Here is a 23,506-nt window from a genome sequence, read left to right as displayed (position 1 = left end):
ATATATATATATATATATATATATATACTACCTCGCAAACGTGGGAGACAGCGACAAAGTATAATAAAAAAAAAAAAATATATATATATATATATATATATATATATATATATATATATATATATATATATATATATATATATATATAGTTCTCTGTTCTTAACGCTACCTCGCTAACGCGGGAAATGGTGAATGTGTATTAGTATATATATATATATATATATATATATATATATATATATATATATATATATATTCCTATGAGTTCACGGAGAAAATGAAACACGATAAGTTCCCAAGTGCACTTTCGTGTAATAATCACATCAGGGGAGAGACAAGAGAGAATTATAACAGTCAGTTGATAAACATCGAAGAGACGAAGCTAGGACGCCAATGGTAAACATGCAATTGTCCTTGGACAATCGCATGTTTACCAAATGGCTTTTAAGACGCCTCCTCAACAGTAACAGGTAAAACATAGATTTTTTTTTTCACTTAAGCAACTTTCACAAGATATTATTTTCTCTTTTGCAAGATGATTGGTTGGGATCGCCACCTAATGGCTATTTCTATACTTTCTTTTTTTTTATTACAGAAGTGATGAGAATTTTACCGGTAGAAAACGAGAGCGGGATCATGTATGCCCTGGAAAGATCATACCCTTGGTTGATACTATCGAATGTAATGTCCATGTCTTTGGTGATGTGGCTCCAGCGCGGGCGCTTCCTCTCATGCTGCCAGAGACTGTATTCTCTGTCTCCCGTAGCATCTGGCGTCCCAATCCAAATGGGTGCAGTCACTACCATACTCCTCGCGAAGTTCCTCTACGTTGGAGCCTTTTCAGTTGGGACTACCTACGAGTTGAGATCTTATGGTGTACAAGATCATGTTAGCTTCGTTTTGTGTACCACCTTTGCCTTCATTCAGCTGATTATGGCCTATCCACTCGTGGCTTATGTAACCTATAGCCTCATGATCTACGAGCACATGTCGCTAAATAACAAACAGCTTCAGTCTTATCTCTCGCATGGGGAGGAAGTCGGGTCTTCAAGGTCGTCTCTTCGTAGTGACTGCGACGAGGAGTCTCTGGTTCAGATCTACGACACGTGTCTCAAGTTGCGACAGGTGTACAAGGAGCTGGCGTGTGCCATGTCCCTACCCCTCTTGTGCAACAACGTCGAAATCTTTTACTGGATATCCGGTACAGTCTTCTATATCCTGGCAGAGCACGATATATATTCGCTAATGCAGGTAGTGAGCTGCCTGTCTACCATCTTCGCTCTGGTCCTCATCCTAATGCAAGGATACGTCGCCGATATCATAAATGCTGAGGTAAGGGGGTCACCAACCACTAAGGTAGTGTTTCTGGATATATAAGACATTACATTCATGATATTCAGAACAGCAAACTTTTGGAATAAAACATTCATAGTCTCCGAGTTTTGCCAGTTTTTTACATCTTCGTCCATTCCATGTGAGTATTAGAAAACCCTACGTCTCAGTGATTCCAAGTTACAATAATGAAAGAGGCAGTCTTTCTTCTCGTCAGAGAAAGATTGCAGAAGGCCCGTTTGCCTGAGATTCAGTGGGGAAAGTGCACTATTATTTGAGGCATGTCACTCAGTATATTAAGAGGTCCACGAGAGTCTCGGAGGCATAAATCTGATGAGCCAGAATGAAGTGTCTTACGAGGGGGGAGAACATCTCGGCCGGGGTGGCATTGTTGCCTCCTTTCTATGTGGCTTCAAAGCGAGTAATGGACAGGTTCTTGGTTGAATGGACTTCCCCGGGCGGCGTACGCCTGCCAACTCGACTGCCTCATTCATGAGATGGCTCTCCAACTCGCATATTTCTGATGACAAGTCTTTGTGCCCCATAGTTCGTAGCTCCGCGCCTCTGGATATTCTTCCCTTTCTTCATTATTTTTCTTTTTTTTTTCTTTTTTGGCCAAAGATATTTTCCTTCTTTATGTGGCTCGAAACGTACTATACACTCTCTCATAACTTCAGCCTTTGCAGTGTGTCTTGACGTCGGGGGGAAAAGATGACTAACTTGCATGGCTTTAAAGAAAATTGAATTTTCATTATTGTTGTAACAGTGAAATCATGTAGGAATGCAACAACAAAGAAAACCTTATTGGTAAAAGTGATAAGTTAAAGCAAAGGAAATTTGAAATCCTCACTGAAACAGATTACTAGTTTTTGTTTTCATTTCACTGGCTCTTATTATAAGTGGATAACTAGGCATAAGTGGCTTATAATCTTTTAGATTACGCCTCCAAACAACGGCGCCATTCCGGTGAAATCCTTGGATTAAAAACGATATTCCAGCCGAGACTTACGCCAGATGTATTAATGCATAACACGTGTATTGCAGCACTGTCTCCTATGATAACGTCAGATGATGCATCGTGCAACAGCACAGTGGAGTCACCACCTGTGATTCAAGAAGCTGAAATAATAGCTTCCAACATGAGATCCAGTTCTCTCTCTCTCTCTCTCTCTCTCTCTCTCTCTCTCTCTCTCTCTCTCTCTCTCTCTCTCTCTCTCTCTTTAACAGGAATCACTCGTACGTACGAACTTACTTCCCCTTAACTCATACGAAAATAAGAAGCAGCTTTTAGAAGAAAATTGATACACGTACTGCGGTTTTTGTATATGTATCTTGGTGCGTATCAAACCTCACTGAGTTGTATGAGTTAACCGTGCCACATGGTGATGGTTCACTGGATGATAATGCTTCATACTTGGCGAGTGTTCGGCTCATTGGAAGTGCGTTAACATACGTCCGATGGTAGAGCGACATGGAGACACACTCAGGCTGAGTCTTGCATGTTCACATCGTCTCTTCTGGACTCAGTCGGAGCGTAAACACGTTTCTGTCATCATTCAAGGGATTTGTCAACAGTCCACGTCGCAATAAATTTGCATCTCACGCCTCGTTCATATGAAACACACAGCCAAAATATGGCTGCTTCGTTTACCATTTTCGTTTTCTTTCTTCCTCTGTGTTCTTACCAATCACTGTCTTTAATCTGTATCTCTTCATTAAGTGTACGAACTATTCTTGTCTTTCCTAGGTTGTTAGATTATGAACTTAAAAGACGTGAGGCTGACGAGAATCACCAATTAAGTCTACTTACAGGCCTGTTTTTTGACTCGTATGCCTAGTTCGGAACATTATCATTCGGCCAGCCTTCTTTCTGTACTCAGTTCAACAGGACAGTGAAATCTGGTAAACCATTAGGAAGACGCCACCGTACCTCCTCGCCTTCAGAAATCGAGTTTTCAACACTGGCTGTGCTTTTATTCCACGCGAAAATGAATATGTAGCAAGGACCTTGATGAAGGAGTCAGTCAGTTAGCAACAGACATTATTTTTTTTGTCCCACTTCTCCTCGGCTTGTGCCTGAGTAGCGAGATGTGTTGCAGGGTCAAGCCATGGGGAAGGATCATCAGGGAGAACGAAGCTAACCAGGTTCTCTTGAGCTACACTCATATGCACCAACGGCGCTTTCACTACTGCCACTGCCCTCACCACCGCCACCACCACCATCATCAGGTATGTCATATCTATGATCATCAGTCAATCAAACTGTCTTTTTTTTTTTTTCCTCCCTATTCTCTTATCCTTTGAGATATGCTCTGAAAAGCCTCTGTATTTTAGTCTAATGGTGCAATCACGTTGCCTCTTCCCTTCCTTGTGATTTAAAGTAAAAAAAGAAAAGACATTACCTCTACACCTCTTTCACTGCTAGAGTAAGCGTGACATATTCTTCACTATATCACAGACTGCAAAATGGTCTATAGGCCGGAATCACTGAGGTAGATTCGAAAAGAATATCATAACATTTGTTCTCCTGAAAAGTGAAAGACTTGCTTTGGTGTATCCATATACAACGACCCTCCTCTCTGATGCGTTGTTTGTTGCACTCTACTCAGCGTGAACTTGTAAGAGATGTCCTTGAACACTAACGTAAAATCGTACATACTACAGTAAAGATATCTGATGATTGAGCTTTGCCCCGACGCAAGCAGTATATGAGGTTATGATGTAGTGTATATTATGAGAAGCCGAGTGAAAGAAAAGATATTCTACGTTATTGTCTCACCTCCACTCGTAAGGTACTAAGTCGCATTTCATCTAACTATTCTCATACCTTTTACTTCGGTGTTGTACGATTATATTTAATTTCTTATCTACTTGACCGTTGTTTTTCGCGTTATCATGTATTTCATGTAATCAAACATTCATAGATAATCATATAATCATGTATCAAATGTAATTATACTTTCAGCACAATCTTACCTTACCTTATGCCTGCTCTTCTAATCTCGCTGACTGTGTCGGTCATAACAGATGGTCCGGATGTTGGCGAAGCTGAGCGAGGAGCCGCTGACCATTACAGCTGGGGGAATGTACACGCTGTCGCGATCCAACCTGCTGAATGTGAGTTGAGTGGAGTGAGGTTGTAAACCATGAGAGAGAGAGAGAAAGAGAGAGAGAGGAGGTCTCATCACATGGTTGTGAGTCTTCAGGAGGAAGTATAGAGCTATAAGCACATGGTTGTTGACCAGAGGAGGGGAGAGGTTGTAAAGGAGGAGTGGGGAGTGGGGAGAGTGAGGAAGGGCAGGTTAAAGAAAGAGTTAGATGTACCTGTTAAGTGCTGAGGGAGCAAGACTTTTGTAGAGAGAAGGAAAATGGCAAAAAACCACATAATGAAAACGCGTAAGCGATTGGAAATTTGTGGAAGATTTCTTGACCAAGTGTCTGAGAGTGACTCAGTAGTTAGAGCAATGTATAGCTGTAGAGGGCCAAAGAGACTGTAGATGTTTCTGATATCAGTTGACTTTAGTAAACCGAGTGTTGGACTTTCTGGTCGTAGGTTATCTAACAGCAAACTATAGTGAAAGGTTTGTGGACATTCATTTAAGTATTATGACTTTTTTTGATTGGTACTGACTAGCAATTTGATGGCGATGGACAACGACTGAAGGCTTCAGGATAAAGAGGCTTGGATGGAGGAGGGTCTGGAGAACAGATAAATGGAGGGCAATAGGGTGGAGGATAGATGATGGAGAATCCAGGGTGGAGGGGTTGTGGAGGACGGGCAACGGAAGGCATAGGATGGGAGGTAGACAACAAATGAAGGAGACAATACAAACACCTTGTATGATCAGGGCAAAATTCATTATCACACTAAACGCAAGTGTTTCACACACGTTTACTCCCATCCCGTAACCTGGACTGTGAACCACTTCTTTCTCCCTTTACAGATGGTGAGCGCGGCCGGCACCTACATCGTGATCTTCCTGCAGTTCGACAGTGTCGAGGAGGGAGGGAAGCGCAAGGATTACCAGAGATTTGGCAATGTTTCAGGACCATGTTAGTAGGTCCGCCTATTTTGCAATTGCTGTCCAGTCGAGCGCAGGACCTGAGCAACACAGTATGTACAGACGAAAAAAAAAAAAAGGTGATTGGACAATCTTATTTAGGATATGAAAATAAGACAAAAAAATCCTTTTTTAGTGACTAGAAAACGGTATTACAGGGGAGACGAAACTAGACAAGTACGTGATTTTCAGTAAGAAGTAAAGAACCTTGGTCTAAACCAGCTAGCTTGCGCCGGTAACTTGCTACTGAGGTCTTTTGTGGGGACTGGCACCCAAAAGCATAAGACTGTAACATGTTCCTCTCATTGCTGCTATATTCTACAGCCCAACTTTCCTATGATGTGATTCTATCTAATTCTCGACTTTCTGAGAATAAGTAGTCCCTTATGGTGATCATTGAGTAAAGTCACTGGTAAATTTCAACTATGATGGAATGATAAGAGTTTTGTGTTCTATACTCTATACTTGAGAAAACAAGGACAATAAACGCTATTTTTTTTTTTTTTCCGTTGTAAGGAATGGATGTTTATGCAAGAGATGATTTACAAAGGCGTTTTTCCCCTTGGTAAACAAGGAAGGTACTGGTAAATTTGAACTTGAGTGAAATCAAAATGAATCTCATTTTCCTCCTTTGAAAAAAAAGAAAAGGACAACGAGTACTTTTCCCGTATTAAGGAAGGCATGTTTACATTACAGATGTTATTACACAAGTACATTATAACTGTGCTTTTCTCAGCTATGATCTTCACTCAGTAATATTCCCCCATCTCAAGTGTTGTAAATCGCAAGGAACATCTTCGAAGCTCATATGTAGCTATGGGCTCATTAGAATCATTCTTAAGACAACAACTGAACAACTTTCAAAGAGCTTATATATATATATATATATATATATATATATATATATATATATATATATATATATATATATCCCTGGGGATAGCGGATTAAGAATACTTCCCACGTATTCCCTGCGTGTCGTAGAAGGCGACTAAAAGGGGAGGGAGCGGGGGGCTGGAAATCCTCCCCTCTCATTTTTTTTTTTTTTAATTTTCCAAAAGAAGGAACAGAGAATTGGGCCAGGTGAGGGTATTCCCTCAAAGGCCCAGTCCTCTGTTCTTAATGCTACCTCGCTAACGCGGGAAATGGCGAATAGTTTAAAAGAAAGAAGAATATATATATATATATATATATATATATATATATATATATATATATATATATATATATATATATATATATATATATATATATATATATCTTAACAGAAATGTTAAAAGTATAAGTAGATACAATATAATCAAGAGGCTTTCTGTAGTTTCCTGTAATACATTATTTGGTCACAGGGCATTGTAAAGCAAGTGTATGTCAGCCGATACTGTATTCCTATAAAACTCTCCTAATAAAAGTTCTTTCTTGTGATTCGTTTGAATGATTATCATGTGCATTAATTCATTTGTTCCTAACGCTACCTCGCTAAGTTGGAAAACGTGAGTATATATATATATATATATATATATATATATATATATATATATATATATATATATATATATATATACACACACACACAGTTAAGAGACGTGGCGACATGAATGTAGACTCTCTCCCGTAACAAAGAAATATCAATGCCACACACACACACACACACACACACACACACACATCATAGACCTGGTATGAACTCTCCACGCTAAGGCGGAGGGGAGCAAGTGGCCACCATATGACTGCTTAACCGTTAAGAATAACGCGAGAAATCCAGGGAGGGACAGAGCACCGTCTCTCTGTGCGTTAGGCGAGCTGTCTAATGATGCCGCCAGAGCTATTACAGCAAATGAGGTAATTTTCGTCCTACGAGCTTTATTACCAGTAACTGGCGGTCGCTCGAGCGGGAAATGAAATTCTGTGGACGCCAAGATCATCAGCAGTAAAAAACCAGCTGTAACCTGTCTCAAACGCACTGGCGCGCGCACGCTCATAAGACGGTAAACACAGTATGTATGTACAGGGTTAAAAGACGGGGCAATGCGAGTGTAAAACTCTCTCCACGGCATAGACATAGAGTAATCACACACGCTCATACATACATGCACAAGCTTATACATACATACATGCACAAGCTTATACATACGTACATGCACAACATGTACACACGGTCACACGTTACGTATAATAGCAAATACATATGCATGCAAAAGATATCTACTTTCCCCACATAAACACTTACACAAAAACAGACACCCGCATGCATTCGTGTTTGCTCTTTAGATATATAAATGACACAGAATCAACGAATGTACCATTCAATTCCAAGCAAATGTTTTTCCTTTACTAAAGCATCAGATACAACTTTAAACTAACTTCCTCATAAACTCCACGATCCTTTATGGAACAGACATTGAAACACGATCCTGTTATCTTCAATCGTGTCACCAAAATAAAATCTTTTCGTGGTTGACTCCAACAACAACAAAAAAAGTTACTTACAGTGGTTTGATATTTGTTTGTCGTCGCTAACAAAAAGAGAAAAAAAAACCTGTTTGATCAAGGTAACGTAATCAGCAGCATGTAAACTGGCCTGCAAGTTTTTTGCTTACCGACGAAGAAGAAAATCCCAGACGAGCGTAAATACAACGGACTTTCGGTATTTCCCATTTGCTCGCTAATGTTGGTCCCCCAGTGTATGTTTCTTTGGTCGTGGATGATCTGTGTTTGCTGGGTGGGGACACCCGTGGACGGGAGCAGGTGTAGTGGTCGGATGTAGGGACTAAGGAAAATGGGGAGGGTATAATAGGTGTTATTTGGATGGAAACACGAAAGTAATGGGAGGAGGCAGGTGTGGGTGCAAAGTGTGTTGGTGGAAATGGTACAGGGTGTCAGAAGTGTGCGTGATAGGGTACGCGATGGTTGTAAAGGCAAGGGAGCGGGGCTGGGAGAAGAGGGCACAAGAGAGATGGTGTAGCTTGCTCTATTAGAAAAATGGAACGTGGGCGTTGATGATATGCAGTAAACAAAGGTTAAAAAGAGGTTGTTGTGTCAGTCAGTCCGAAGACGTAGCTTGAGTGGTAGTCATGCCCTTTATCTAAATGCCTTTCGATTTGATCTAGTAAAGAAGTGATGGTGTTTGTACCCTTACTAGTCAGTGTTCGTCTGTACTGCCGTGGTGCGTTTGGGAGGTCAGTGGTGTCTGTACGACCATTATTGGGGTCTGGGAAGTCTGGTCGTTGTTGTCTGTACCATCATGAAGGGTGTGTAAGGTCTGATCGGCTTTGGCTGTACCGCTGTTTAAGAAGTCAGGTCGATCTTCTCTGTGCCACCATAAACAGGCCGGGAAGTGTCGTGTTGCCCATACCATAAAACAGTATATCTAGAAGAGACACTTAAGTCATCGCACTAGAATTCTTACTAATCAAACCATCACAACTTCTGATCCACAGTTGCTTTTTGCAACATCTACCCGAAAACGAATTCGTAAATTTTACCCTTTCTTTTTTCTAAAATTCCAGCAGCTAGGAGGAAAAAAAATGAAAGAAAAAGATCAAAACTTCACAAAACTGTTTCGAGCAGTTCGTAAAAGCCATCAAGACAAACAGTTTATCCTCGAGGGGAAAAAATAACAGGAAAAATCGACATGTGAGTGGAAGGCAAAACGAGTAAGTAGTGGACTGCATCCGGAAGACATCAGACTCATGTATTATGCAGCCTGTCTTAATAATGGAGATTACGAGGAATATTTTCTAAGCAAACAACCTTCCTGCCTCCCAGTATTTACTTTACATTCAGGGTCTACAAGGAATCCTCCACACAGACACACACACACACACACACACACACACACACACACACACTGCACTTCTTAGACGCTGTTGCACATATCCTCAAGGATGAACACTGCGCACGAGTCAAGGTAAAGCAAGAATCTATTCACAAAGCTTTATTTGCGATTCGAGAGCCATGATGGAACTCATCTTTACAAGGAATGAGAGTATCAGGGATGAATCATGAATCCTGGATGTGGAATAACTGGATTTGATTCTTTTATCTGTTTATATACTGTCTTTGTCTCTTGATTAAGACGGTTGTGTTTTTGGAGTGTCTGGTTGACAGGGGAAATGGTATGTTTCAATGGAATTATCACTGATATTATATATATATGTATATATATATATATATATATATATATATATATATATATATATATATATATATATATATATATATATATTTCTTTCGTCTGTTTCCTTGCGCTACCTCGCAAACGCGGGAGAGAGCGACAAAGCAAAAAAAAAAAAAAAAAAAATACATACACATATATATATATATATATATATATATATATATATATATATATATATATATATATATATATATATATATATATATATATATTATCCCTTGGGATAGGGGAGAAAGAATACTTCCCACGTATTCCCTGCGTGTCGTAGTAGGCGACTAAAAGGGAAGGGAGCGGGGGGCTGGAAATCCTCCCCTCTCATTTTTTTTTTTTTAATTTTCCAAAAGAAGGAACAGAGAAGGGGGCCACGTGAGGATATTCTCTCAAAGGCCCAGCCCTCTGTTCTTAACGCTACCTCGCTAATGCGGGAAATGGCGAATAGTATAAAAGAAAGATATATATATATATATATATATATATATATATATATATATATATATATATATATATATATATATATACATCAAATGCCTATAGGAGTATACACGTATAGGGGAATAGTGTGTGTAAGGAAAACAGTAAACAGGATCCATCCATTTACATGTTCGACATCTGCCGTTCAAATGCGTCACGTGAACAATATTTTCACTATTTTCACGATGCGTCTGTAAACAACTAATTAACAGGAGTTAGTAAAATGTTTCGGCGATTACATATCTTTTTTTTAATTGGCTTTTGCAGCAGCTCACTGAACCTTTAAATGGCCTAGCATTATATACAGAGATGTGGTAGTAACGCAAGAGTTTGTATGGATCAATTTTTGTGTCCCATCATGGGAATAGGGGATCAGATTCTTCTTACTTGGGTACGACGTAAAGCTGACATGAAAAGGGGATTTCAAACCCTCTTGAACTAGGCAAGAAGGAGGAGCCTTACTGTGATTCAAAATGTCATGACATGCAACATACAGATCCTGCGTTTCCTAACCTGGTTGAGCTTAAATCTCACCTGAGTGGGTGGCGGAATATTGTTTACATCTCGCTTGGGTAGATGAACTCACGGTCATATTTTGACAGATACAGATATGGATACAATCATCATGCATGTTTGTGTACGTGTATCATGCCGTATGTCCATGATAATCGTCTCTTACTACACTTCTAATGATCTTTAACGAGATGAGATGCTCTTTTTTATATTTAGTCTACAGAGTATTACATTTGAAGAGCCCATGATGACCACGAGAGAAAGAGAGAAGGAGAGAGTGTGAACATCATGAGGCAAGAGTCGGATGTAACAGGTCAGACAGTGAGACTTAAGAAATGAATTTCAAATCATAATCACTGATGATCATGAACGTAACGTATATATTGTTTCAAAAGAACAGTTTTGGTCTTGCTGTGTTTCGAGATCTTTATCTGTCTGTCTCTGTCTCTGTCTGTCTGTCTGTCTCTCTCTCTCTCTCTCTCTCTCTCTCTCTCTCTCTCTCTCTCTCTCTCTCTCTCTCTCTCTCTCTCTCTCTCTCTCTCTCTCTCTCTCTCTCTCAATGTGGCAAGTTTCCAAGTCAAGATAAATCAACCCCTTATATCTACCTGTACAAATGTTCGAACTCACTGGCACGTCTTTTTCTTTTTGACCTCCCTTCCTCAAGACCCTCGCGAGGAGCAGAAGGTGGCCCCGACGGTGACGCAGCAGAAGGCTGAAGCTCGCTAAGCACCTCAGGATAAAAAGAGGACAATACACGAGTGTTCCAGACGACTTTTCCCACAGGTGACGACTATCACGACGTCTTTAAGGAGACTTGCAGCGACTGAACCTGCAGAAGAAGTTATCGAAATGTATAAAACTTCCTTGATAGAGGTGCTCCACAAGCAATTAGCTTGGTAACGAGGAGGAGAGGACCATTCAGAGCCAATAACTACGTCTCCTCGAAGGATGTCTATTACTCTCCAGCCATTTGCTACAGCACTTCACTATTTCTTTTAAGAGATTGTCTCGGTAGAGGATATTACCTCTTTCTCATACGAGATCCACTTAAGGTAACAGTTCAGATGTGTGTGAGTGCTTCGTGAGGAACCAGCTCCCGAAAGATCCGGATCTGGAGAGTAGATTGGCAATTTGTATTTACTCACTAAACCATCGTGAGTCGTTGTTTGATACCCCACTCCTTGACAGATTAATTATCTTGTATATCTGTGGTTATCTCATCTTGCTTCCGATGGCTTTCATTTCGTTAACGAGATGAAATAGTAAGTATGGACGGAGGTCTCGGACATATCAAGTCCCTTAATTCGTTGAGCAATAAAAACTCAGCGACAACACCTTCGATTAACATTGCAACGCTCAACTTATTTCCCTGGAGCCTGTTCGGCCCCCCAGCGGTGTCGCAAGGAGTAGCATCACTGTGCCACGTCTTTTGTGTAACAGTGAAAGCATTTCACGACAGTGAGAGCTACACACACACACACACACACACACACACACACACACACACACACCTACCGTGGAGATAAGGATAGAGAAAGAGCATTGGAAGACAGCAAAACTTTTGGTCGCTGGAATCCATGTAGGGCATGATAAACAAGCTCATATCCAACGTGGCTTTCAGTTTCGACGTCCAACACGACCCCAGCTGACCAAAATCCTGCGCAAAACAGGCCAGTTCGGCAAGTTGATGTGTTCCTAACGCACTTGCAAACCCTGAATTCTTACACTGAAAGCCTCAACTCTCATCCTGAAGCCTAAAACACCGTCCCCTGCAGTGTAATAATCTATATAATTCCACGATAATCTATACAGACTCACTTCCCCTCTCTGGCTCGTACACTAGTGGGATTATCGGCTCCATATAACACCGCCCACGCGTGTCCTTGTAACCTTAGTTACAAGCGGGGAGTCCGCTCACAGCCCACACACACACACACACACACACACACACACACACAACCAACGGGATCATTTTTCATACGCAGTATCTTGGCTTGGAAGTAGGTCACAGGCGGCAAGCGGCCAGAAAAAAAAATTAGAAAAGCGATGTGGGGTAATGGTAATGACTGTGTGAATGGGGAGTCTAAGTATGGACCTTTAAGACAAGAACTCTAATGAAAGCTTCCTTTCGTCTCTCCCTATATATGGGTCGCGAAGCATTTACGTGTGTGTGTATATATATATATATATATATATATATATATATATATATATATATATATATATATATATACCCACACACACACACACACGCAGTTTCTCTGCAAAGTGAGGAGCGAGCGTCACGAACGGGAGAGGAAAGCCCTCACTTGCCCACATTCACACTCCAGCTATATAGTATAATGTAGGGGAACCAGTACGCGCACCCTCTACCCCATAGCCAAGCCACCACCAAAGACCTTCCCGTGGATTTCCCATGACTGCTTCATATAGCCTCATTCAGCCTATTGACAGCACGTCCCACTCTATATACACTACATCTCTCGCAATTCGCTCTCTCATACATGCGCCCCACAACCTCCTGCACTTTATACAGATCGTAATTCACAATGTACTCCATGCATTCTTGGTTCATTTATGACCAATACTCGGCAAGGATGGTGATGAGTGAAATATTTCATGACAATATCCACCTGCATGAGCGAGTCCAACGAATATTGCCGTCACGCTTGGCAATTTTAATTCAATGTCTAACCGTTACTATGAGATGCCTGGATGATAATATTCGTGTCCAAATGTAAATGTACGAGTGTTTAGGCGAATATGATATCTCAAAGAAAATTATATATATATATATATATATATATATATATATATATATATATATATATATATATATATATATATATATATATGTGTGTGTATGTGGGTGGGTTGGGCCATTCTTTCGTCTGTTTCCTTGCGCTACATCGCTAACGCGGGAGACAGCGACAAAGCAAAATAAAAAATAAATATAATATATATATATATATATATATATATATATATATATATATATATATATATATATATATATATATATTTCTTCTTTTTTTTTCGGGCTCCACTTGCTCGAGGTTACAAAGCAACTGAAAAGTCACCTTTTAAGGGAGTAACGTTTCGTCAAAGAACTTCTCACTCCAAAGGAGTCCATCATTTCCCTCCTACTGGAAGTAGCGCAGCCATGTAGCTGCAGGAGCTCCTTGAGAAGGGTTCTGGAATAATTTCCAGTTTGAAGAGAGAGGGTTTCCTGGGGAAATTGTTAATGAAGGAAGTTTATATAATCCTATGTACTAGTATAAGTAAGGAAGAGTGTAACGATGATATACTAAATGTAATGGCATCATAGAAACTGTCCATCGCTATAATGAACCAGGTAGAAATAATATCTATATCCTTTATACTGTAGAACGCAGAAGAGCAGTGTCACCTCACAATAGGTCTGCTAAACGCATATCTACTCTAGTCCAGTGTCAACTCACACGGTTGGTCTACTGGCAGTGTATCTACCTCGCTCAGTGTCACTCACACGAGGGTAGGCCGCCATTTACCTAAGAAAAGAAAGGGGGAAAAAATTGTTTACAACCCGTGAGAGCGAGCCATAAAGTGTATCAGGTTCCCATGGGGCAACCTTGGCCTGGAGATTACGTCTCCGTGTGGAGCACACGGCGTCTTTCCCCTCATGAATATAAAGCAGGGTTCCATTAATTTCCATAACATTATTTTCGAATTACATGGCAACTAAAATGATAATAGAGAAGCAGTATGTTCAGGTAATTTTACTCATGTCACCTGTGATGAATTTTATCATAAGGAATACATGATCTTGTGTCTCGATGGTCCTTTCCTTTTAAGCAATCGTTTGGTGTACAGAGAAATTCTATACCGTGGAAGCTGACCTATTGTGAGGGAAAGGAGTTTTCTTCCATTATAACCGGTGCGTTATTTCCACTCTGTCCACATACTAAGTTAACGCCGTACATCTGTTGATCTTTCGTACCCACAGTGACACAGGACCAAGTATGGGTCAGATTTTCAGATTTCATAAGTTTTCTCTCGAGAGAACAAGGACCAGCTTCTGCAACACGACGCTGTGCCTGGATAACGACACTGAGAGTGACAACTGACGGTCGTCGACACTTGATTGGCAACCACAGCTACGATTTACCCAAGGAACTGAATAGCATCTGTCGAATATGTGTCCATGTGCGCATTCTATTCTATCTTTACATATACGTTAGCATACTGATTCCATATGCATGCATATGTGCAGACAGACAAAGACGGGTGGCAGAGGCATGAAAAACACACACACGGATGCATACCTACATACATGCAGGTACAAATGCAAGCATATATGTAATCAACAAAGACCAGCAGGGGGTCGGGTATGCATGGGTTCGAATCCTGAGCACGGCAGCCAGTCCTGACTCAGTCCAAGTGTTTATCCTTCCCTCGTCGCTGGTGTATTTGTGTGTGTACACACATTGCATTAAAGACATGGAATATATACACAAGATTAAGATGGCGCAACACCACTGTAAAACTCCCTTCCCGTAACACACAAACAGGAATCACACACACACACACACACACACACACACACACACACACACACACATATATATATATATATATATATATATATATATATATATATATATATATATACTTACGTACGTAAATACCTACATATAAGGACAAGCAAGCAAGCACATACACTACACAGACAAGAGGAAAGTAAATGAATTGCTACTTACGCAGCATTAAACTTACGGAGCATTTGCACTAAAGGGAACATACAGGTCACATCGAGACCCTCATATCTTTTGGATAATGCACCGGTCTTCTCTGCTCGCCAACTTCACGAGACATCGGGAAGAGATGGCGATGCTGTGAGAGGAGAGTCACGGCAAGCGAGGATAAGACAGGGAGGGGAAGAGGGGAACGTGAAGAGGAGGATGGAATTAGAAGGGTCGAGTGAAAACGCTTTAAGAGAGGGGAAGACGAGGATGCTGCGAGAGAGAGAGAGAGAGAGAGAGAGAGAGAGAGAGAGAGAGAGAGAGAGAGAGAGAGAGAGAGAGAGAGAGAGAGAGAGAGAGAGAGAGTAGAAAGAAGTGTGGGAGCTACGATGAGATAGGTAAGAGGTATTCACTTCCTCATGTTTCCTCAGATTTCGTATTCAACGTGTAGCTTCATACGTTAAAGTATATTAGCGAGGTAGCGCTAGGAATAGACGAAGAAATTACTACATTCGCTCATATGTATCCTCCATCTGTTATGCTTTGCACACCAAAACCAGAGGCCTCCACGGTTCACCTTGTCCGCTTCAGTGCCTTGTCCAGTCAACTGGAAGCTCGTTGCTCTTTGTATACCACATCGCTTCAATCTTTATCCCTTACACACCATGCACCCTCCTGCACGTTCAGGTCCCGAGCACTCAAGACCCTTTGCCATCCTATCCTTTCATCTCCAATTCGATCTCTCCCTTCCCACCCCCTTCTACTTATGACATATATCCTATGATAAAATCCCTCAATCACACTCTCCACATGTATAGACTAATTTGGAGCAATTTCAGACCTCCGCCCCCTCACCTACCCTATCATTTCAGCTCCCATTCGTTGCCATGTCCACTTCCGGTTATGTAAAGTTCTTTAGATTCAATCTCACTCCAGCTAACCTGTCTCTAATGGTCAAAGTTCTCCTTTCACCAAATTCTGCGGTTTATCCCTTTTTGTGCAACCAGCACCGTGTCATCAGCAAACAAATGACACCTCAAAAGAACTCCGAACCCCTGCCAGAGCACAGACCTAACCTTCCCCCCACAACCCCTGGCATTCACTTCCCTCGACACCCCCTCCATAAACAGATTAAACAACCATGGTGTCATCACAAACTTCGTGTCTGTCTTTACATAAAATCAAAACTCATAGAACTGAAATTTCCATGGTAATCTTCCACGTTAGTACATAATGACAGTTCTATAACAGCCTTTGGGTTAGCTCAGTTCTGGAAGTATAAGCTTCACCATTCATATGAGGAAGACTGTATTGCGTTACGAAAAACACAAACGTGAGTATATGCTTAATGGCTATCAACTGTTGGAAACCTTTTACTCTTGGTAATACTCATGTTTAATGTACATGATAATACAGACATATAAGCTTTCGTTGCGGCGTTCGTAGGGGAAGATATTCAAGTAACTGGCCTATCTATAAATGGAACCTTCTTTCTTTCATACTATTCGCCATCTTCCGCGTTAGCAAGGTAGCGTTAAGAACAGAAGACTGGGCCTTTCAGGGAATATCCTCACCTGGCCCCTTTCTCTGTTCCTTCTTTTGAAAAATTAGAAAAAAAAAAAAAACGAGAGGGGAGGATTTCCAGCCACCCGCTCCCTCGCCTTTTAGTAGCCTTCTACGACACGCAAGGAATACGTGGGAAGTATTCTTTCTCCCCTCTCCCCAGGGATAATAAATGGAAGATAAGTATCTCATTTTCCATAAAGCATCATGGATTAACCGTACGTTTGAAAAGAGTGTAAAATTACCGTTTCTAACATCCACCTGTTTGAAAGGTGAATTTATGCTTTCCCGATGGTTTCTGTTTGAGTTTTGCACGATTCTGACCATTTCTAAATGTCACTACCTTTTTTGAGGTACCCTCTCTCTTTATCTAGCGACAATGGGAGGACTCTTGGTAAGAATTTGGGTTCTGAGTCGAAGAAATGACAAGAAATAGTGATTTGCGGCAGAGATGAAGATCAGAAACATTCAACAGACATTCGAAAACCTTTGGAAATAATTTCAACCAAACCAAACAACCTTGCAGACCTAACCAAACCTAACATCCAAGCAAAAACCTAGCCAACCTATGCTAAACTAACTAAAATTCGATTAATTTCCGAAACTGCAATAATCCAGAGACGAGTTATTAGATTAATGGTAATCAGTTCTACGGTAATGTTTACATACCTTCAAGACAGATGGAAATTGATGTTAAAGAGGTGGTTAGGGTTACTGTCCATGAAATAGCACAGGTCAGCCCTGGGTCAGGCCACCATGGGCTCGAAATCTTGAGCAAAGGCAGTCGACCTACACTCAACTCAAGATGTTCATCCTCCCTTCGAGACTGGTGGAAAAAAAGGGTACTTTGCTTAGACTGGTGTGTGTGTGTGTGTGTGTGTGTGTGTGTGCACATATGTACATAAGAGTAAATACATGGTACATATAAACAACATTGAGATACGGGGCAACAATTGAAACTCTCCTCGTAACAAGCAAACAATAATTATGTAATGGTTACTCCAACCTCTGAAGCATGCGCTACCAAACTAGTGGTTGGGTAATTTGATTGTTATGGGACGTGGACCACTGGTCCCCTACTGCGTCTTGGAACTTACTGGGGTAATCAAAACTCACTCATCTACTCTTTATTTCACTCAACTACAAGAATAGTTATTGCAAACAGTATGAAATCTAGTAATTCACAATTGATACGTACAACACATTACCAATATCTTCGTACTTAACAGCATGCATAATCAATTGTATTACAGTACAATAAAAAGAAAATGCCATAACCTTTGACCACACAGTTCTTGCATATTTTACGCACCGATATTCTGACTTCAAGTGTCTTCCCAGTTGGCCAACTTCCAGGTTGAATCCGCCGGAGAATCACGAGACAAATGAAGGTTCTCGCCAAGCGTCCGCTCAAACAGACAATGACTCCTCCTCCTCCTCCTCCTCTACCTCCTCCTCAGCCAGCGAACACGAGTCAACAATATTTTCTAACTATGAAGCACATGTACACATTTCTATCTATTGTGGATCATGCTATTGCTAAACTGAAAAAGAGATATTTCTGACGTACAATAGACTTACTAAAAAGCCAGAGAAATGTCAATAAATCAAAAAACCTTGTAAATCAAAGCGCCTTATTTACCATATACGTGGTAAACACAGATGCCAATTCTCCTCTACCCCATAAGCGTTGCCATATCTCCTCTGCAGTTCCACACGATGCAGTGGCTGCTCCTGCGCTGACTCGCTGAGTGCACTTCCAACGACTCCCAGGCTCCCATATGGCAAGCACAGTTGCCATATCTCCTCTGCAGTTCCACGCAACCGCGGCGACTGCTCCTGCGCTGACTCGCTGAGTGCGCTTCCAACGACTCTCAGGCTCCCATATGGCAAGCACACTTCCCATGTCTCCACCACTCCACAAGCGCTGCCATATCTCATCACCAGGTCTTGAAAAACTGCGTGACAGAATATAGCAAAGGAACTACAGGGTAATTTGTACCTAAAGATATTCTTATCAGTATAGAAAAACTTTATTTAGGTAGAACAAGGAAGAACGTAATCCACGTATAAAGGGATAGACAGGATACTGTTATCAGTGATAGGAAAAGATAATGTCTCGCTAAAGGAAATATATAGAAGTATAAAGACAACACACTTGGGGGAAGGTCCACGGAGATTAGAAAAGAGAAGAAAGATTTAAGAAGGAGAATCATTTGTAAGCCTGAGTATTTGCGGCGAATCAAAAGTTCGTGATTGATATTGTAAAGCGAAAAACCATAAGGACAAGAGACGAAGATGAACGGCGGGAAGAAGAGCCACTATCTCAGGAAAGGATTATTTAAAAATCATATAACAATGTAGCCACTTAGAGGGGATCTGAAACCCTTTAGAAAGGAGGAGAAACGAAAAGGTGAGGCTCAGAAATAAAAATGGACATTGTGTTAAGAGCGACACAGGTTTGCAAAGCTGTGTAATTGATAGTCTATAGCGGGAGGGGAAAAGGAGTCACAGCAGAAATAGGTAAACAGATAACAGGAATCGAATCGGACTATTTCCGGGTTGTTTATTTACAGAGGAAGACTACCTCAAGCCTAATGGGTGCCTCATGCACACAGGGCAAGTACTGGGAGCTCAGAATTTATAAAATGGACGGACATTAAGATACTAAACCGCACGCAGGAGGTTAAGCAGACAACACACATTACACAAACAGACCAATAATGAGGAAGAATACTTCACAGAACCTGAAACAGATCATATGTACATAGACCAAAAGTGCCACGTTGAGTGACAGCGTACAACGGCGAGGACCACATACGACAGATGAATAAATAGACAGAACAGTCAAGAGTGGAGAAGAAGGGAAGAACAAAAGCGTAGGCGTAAAATCACACACACACACACACACACACACTTGAGATGCTAGAGAGAAACAGATCACATACGAGCCACAAATACGTATGCGACACACACAGAAGGTAAGAACCCCTTCAGACATAAACTTTCATCTTTTATACTTAGAAGGGAATCATCCTTACCTTTCCTGGCGATAAATACCATCTCTTTAGTTTAGATTAAAGGTGTTATTTCCATTGCATGTTTTTTTCTTTTTCTTTTCGCCTTAAACCAAGGGCTTTTAAATTAACGTGTCTTGAGGCTGGCGACTCTCTCTGTTTAAGATCTCAGTTGCCGGCAACGGTAGCCAGCAAGGACCCCTGCTGCTCCTGCTCCTGACGCAAGAGCAGGAGGAGGAGCAGGAGGAGGAGCAGGAGGAGGAGGAGGAGGAGGATCCGAACACGGCACAAGACACCGGGAATGGTCTGCTGTAAATTACGGATTCTTCCTTTTAAACCCGTAATTGACGAGACGTTCCGCCCGTTCTGCACAACTTCTCTCCGCCTTGTATGTCCTCCCGGATTGGCTACCAGGAGGGGCGGGCTGGGTGGCAGGATGTGAGGGCATCTTTTATAAACTTTACCCCTCTTGCCTCAAGTTATGGCTCACCGCCACCCCCTTCTGCATCTCTCTATCTTTATTTTTTTTTTCCTCTCCCTCTTGTTTTTCCCATATGGATTACTCACACTTGCTAGCGGCAAGGTCTCTTGTTTCCTATGCTGTAAAGGAGCGTTTGAATGATTTCTATGGTACAGGAGAAGTGATAACAATAGGTAGATATAGTATTGTGATCGTATGAACTGCAATAGCTGTACGTAAAACTGTCTCGAGCTAAATACTTAGTCTTGTAACATCCCAACGTTGCACTTCAGTATTTTGTTTGTGTGGGTGTATGTAATTATCTAATTGTAATTACCTATTTGCTCTGTACGGGGAGGAAGTTTTACATTTGTGTGTGTGGGTGTTTGTGTGTGTGTGTGTGTGTGTGTGTGTGTGTGTGTGTGTGTGTGTGCATAATAAACCTCTTTATACATCTTACGCCTTACCTGCTCCTTATTACGAAAGATAAGGTATAATATAAAACGAATTTAGAGTCAACAGTTTAGAAAAATTCTGAAGGAGAAAATATATGTAAAAAAGAGAGATAGAGAGGACATAGATGTCTCAGAGTACAAAACAAATGGGAGATAATGCGGGGACGAAAAGAACATGGGGGCAATAAAGTGGGTCGCAGAAGAGGAGGAGGAGCAAGCAAGCAAGCAGTATGACGTCAGCAGAGAGAGAGAGAGAGAGAGAGAGAGAGAGAGAGAGAGAGAGAGAGAGAGAGAGAGAGAGAGAGAGGAGGTGAAGCAATACGACTAGCGTGAATATGTAAACTGTCTCTGTGATTACACGGGGCGCCCCATACAGGAGAAGGTAAGTATGATTGCGGCAATACAGAGGAACGAGTAAAATTCTGCGTGGAGGGTGTTGCAGCATACTGGGCACGTGTTGGCCTCCAGGCATCACCACAACAGCCCTGTGAGCACATTCATCAACCTCATGCGAACACTCTGCTTCTGGATATGAGATGGACTGCACACACACACACACACACACACACACACACACACACAAACTAGCTAGGGTGTGTGTGTGTGTGTGTGTGTGTGTGTGTGTGTAGGTGCATACATGTGTAGGAGTAAAGACATAGTAGATAAATACAAGGTATATATGATTAGATAAGTAGAGACAGGATTTCCCTAAATAAAAGATGAAAATAACAAGAATGCGGCAATGATGGCAACATAACCCAATTCTATAAATGTGAAGGAATTCGTGCAAAAAAGATGAGGGTATGGCAGTAAGTCGGAGCACGAGGAAGCAACAGAGCAGCGGACACGTGGAACAAGCTAGGCAAAACTGCAGTGAGGAATGCAGAGCACATTGGCAAATGCAAGAAGACTGTAAGGGTTAATAAGAGTTTGGGGCGGCCTCACGAGTGCAATGGCCCCATGACCCCTTTCCTCTCTCTTCCCATGTACACAAAACGGCATCATATACACACACACCAATTATACGTACACACCTCAAACATACACAGACAAATATAAACATGACGGCGAAAAATAGAGCACACACACACACACACACACACACACACACACACACGCGTAAATGAAAAATGGATATCAACAAACAGAAAACGAAATTCCTGTTTCACATTTCCAAGTATTTTCTTCCCTGCTAGTGAGCCTCACGCTGTTATATTATGCATGAGTGAGGAAGTGCATATCGTGTTTGAAATATGAAGTTTTGACAGAGTTATGAACTTGGGAGTATTTGCTGGAGAAGTTGTCGGATCTGGTGATCTCCCTCCTCAGCGGTACCTGGATTCCTCCAACGCCTCTGTTGTAGTCTACGAAGCTTCGACTCAGTCAGTATCCGATACGTTTCGAAATATTTCTTTTTTCTTCCCCACCTGTTAGCGAACTATTGACCGTAAATATGACTGATGATGATGATGATGATGATGACCTTTCATTTTTCCAAAAGCCTCATTATTATCATCGTCTTATAATATCTACTATACTTGAACTTATTATAGAATAATATGACAGGATGATGACTGTATAACACCGATATATAAGACAACACAATATGCCACATAGAATCCCACTGGCATGATGAAAGTTTTCTTGTTTCGCTGTGGTGCAAACTTTAGATGTGATTCAATGGGACTGACGCAGTCTATCTTCGAAACGAAGCATGGGTTGAAGCAGTGAACTGCTAGTTCGATTATACACAGTTGCGACAGACACCAGTGAGGTAGTGTGCTGATGACGCTGGTATACGGAATCCACAAGCTTGCGGAGGGCAGTGTTCTCCTGCCGTGACGTACATTAGCTTCGAGCACGAATAAGGTTAAGGATTCCTCCAGTGCGGCATTACACCAACTACAAGCAAGAGTGAGGTTCGGGATCCTATAACTCGGCGGACACCAACTACAAGCATGAATGAGGAGTTGCATACATCAACTACGAGTATGAATCAGGTTAGTGCTCCTCTGCTGTGCCATACACTACCCACAAACATGGGTGAGGTTAGGGTTCCTCTGGTGTGCCATACACTACCCACAAACATGGATGAGGTTAGGGTTCCTCTGCTGTGCCATACACTACCCACAAACATGGGTGAGGTTAGGGTTCCTCTGCTGTGCCATACACTACCCACAAACATGGATGAGGTTAGGGTTCCTCTGGTGTGCCATACACTACCCACAAACATGGATGAGGTTAGGGTTCCTCTGGTGTGCCATACACTACCCACAAACATGGATGAGGTTAGGGTTCCTCTGCTGTGCCATACACTACCCACAAACATGGGTGAGGTTAGGGTTCCTCTGGTGTGCCATACACTACCCACAAACATGGATGAGGTTAGGGTTCCTCTGGTGTGCCATACACTACCCACAAACATGAATGAGGTTAGGGTTCCTCTGGTGTGTCATACACTACCCACAAACATGAATGAGGTTAGGGTTCCTCTGGTGTGCCATACACTACCCACAAACATGAATGAGGTTAGGGTTCCTTTGGTGTCGCATACGTTAACTACACGCGTGAGTGAGGTTCGGTTTCCTCCGGTGTGGCATATGGTTATAACGAATGACGTACGAATAAGTGTGCTCCACACCAGTGTGGTACACGACATTACTGTAAAGCATATGAGGTTGGACACAGGTGTGTGGTGGGGTATGGAAAGGGATTAGTATGTTGTTAGATTTAATG

This window comes from Panulirus ornatus, chromosome 37 (assembly GCF_036320965.1).
Source record: "Panulirus ornatus isolate Po-2019 chromosome 37, ASM3632096v1, whole genome shotgun sequence".
In the NCBI taxonomy this organism is placed as follows: domain Eukaryota; kingdom Metazoa; phylum Arthropoda; class Malacostraca; order Decapoda; family Palinuridae; genus Panulirus; species Panulirus ornatus.
Note: the sequence above shows the minus strand (reverse complement) of the source record.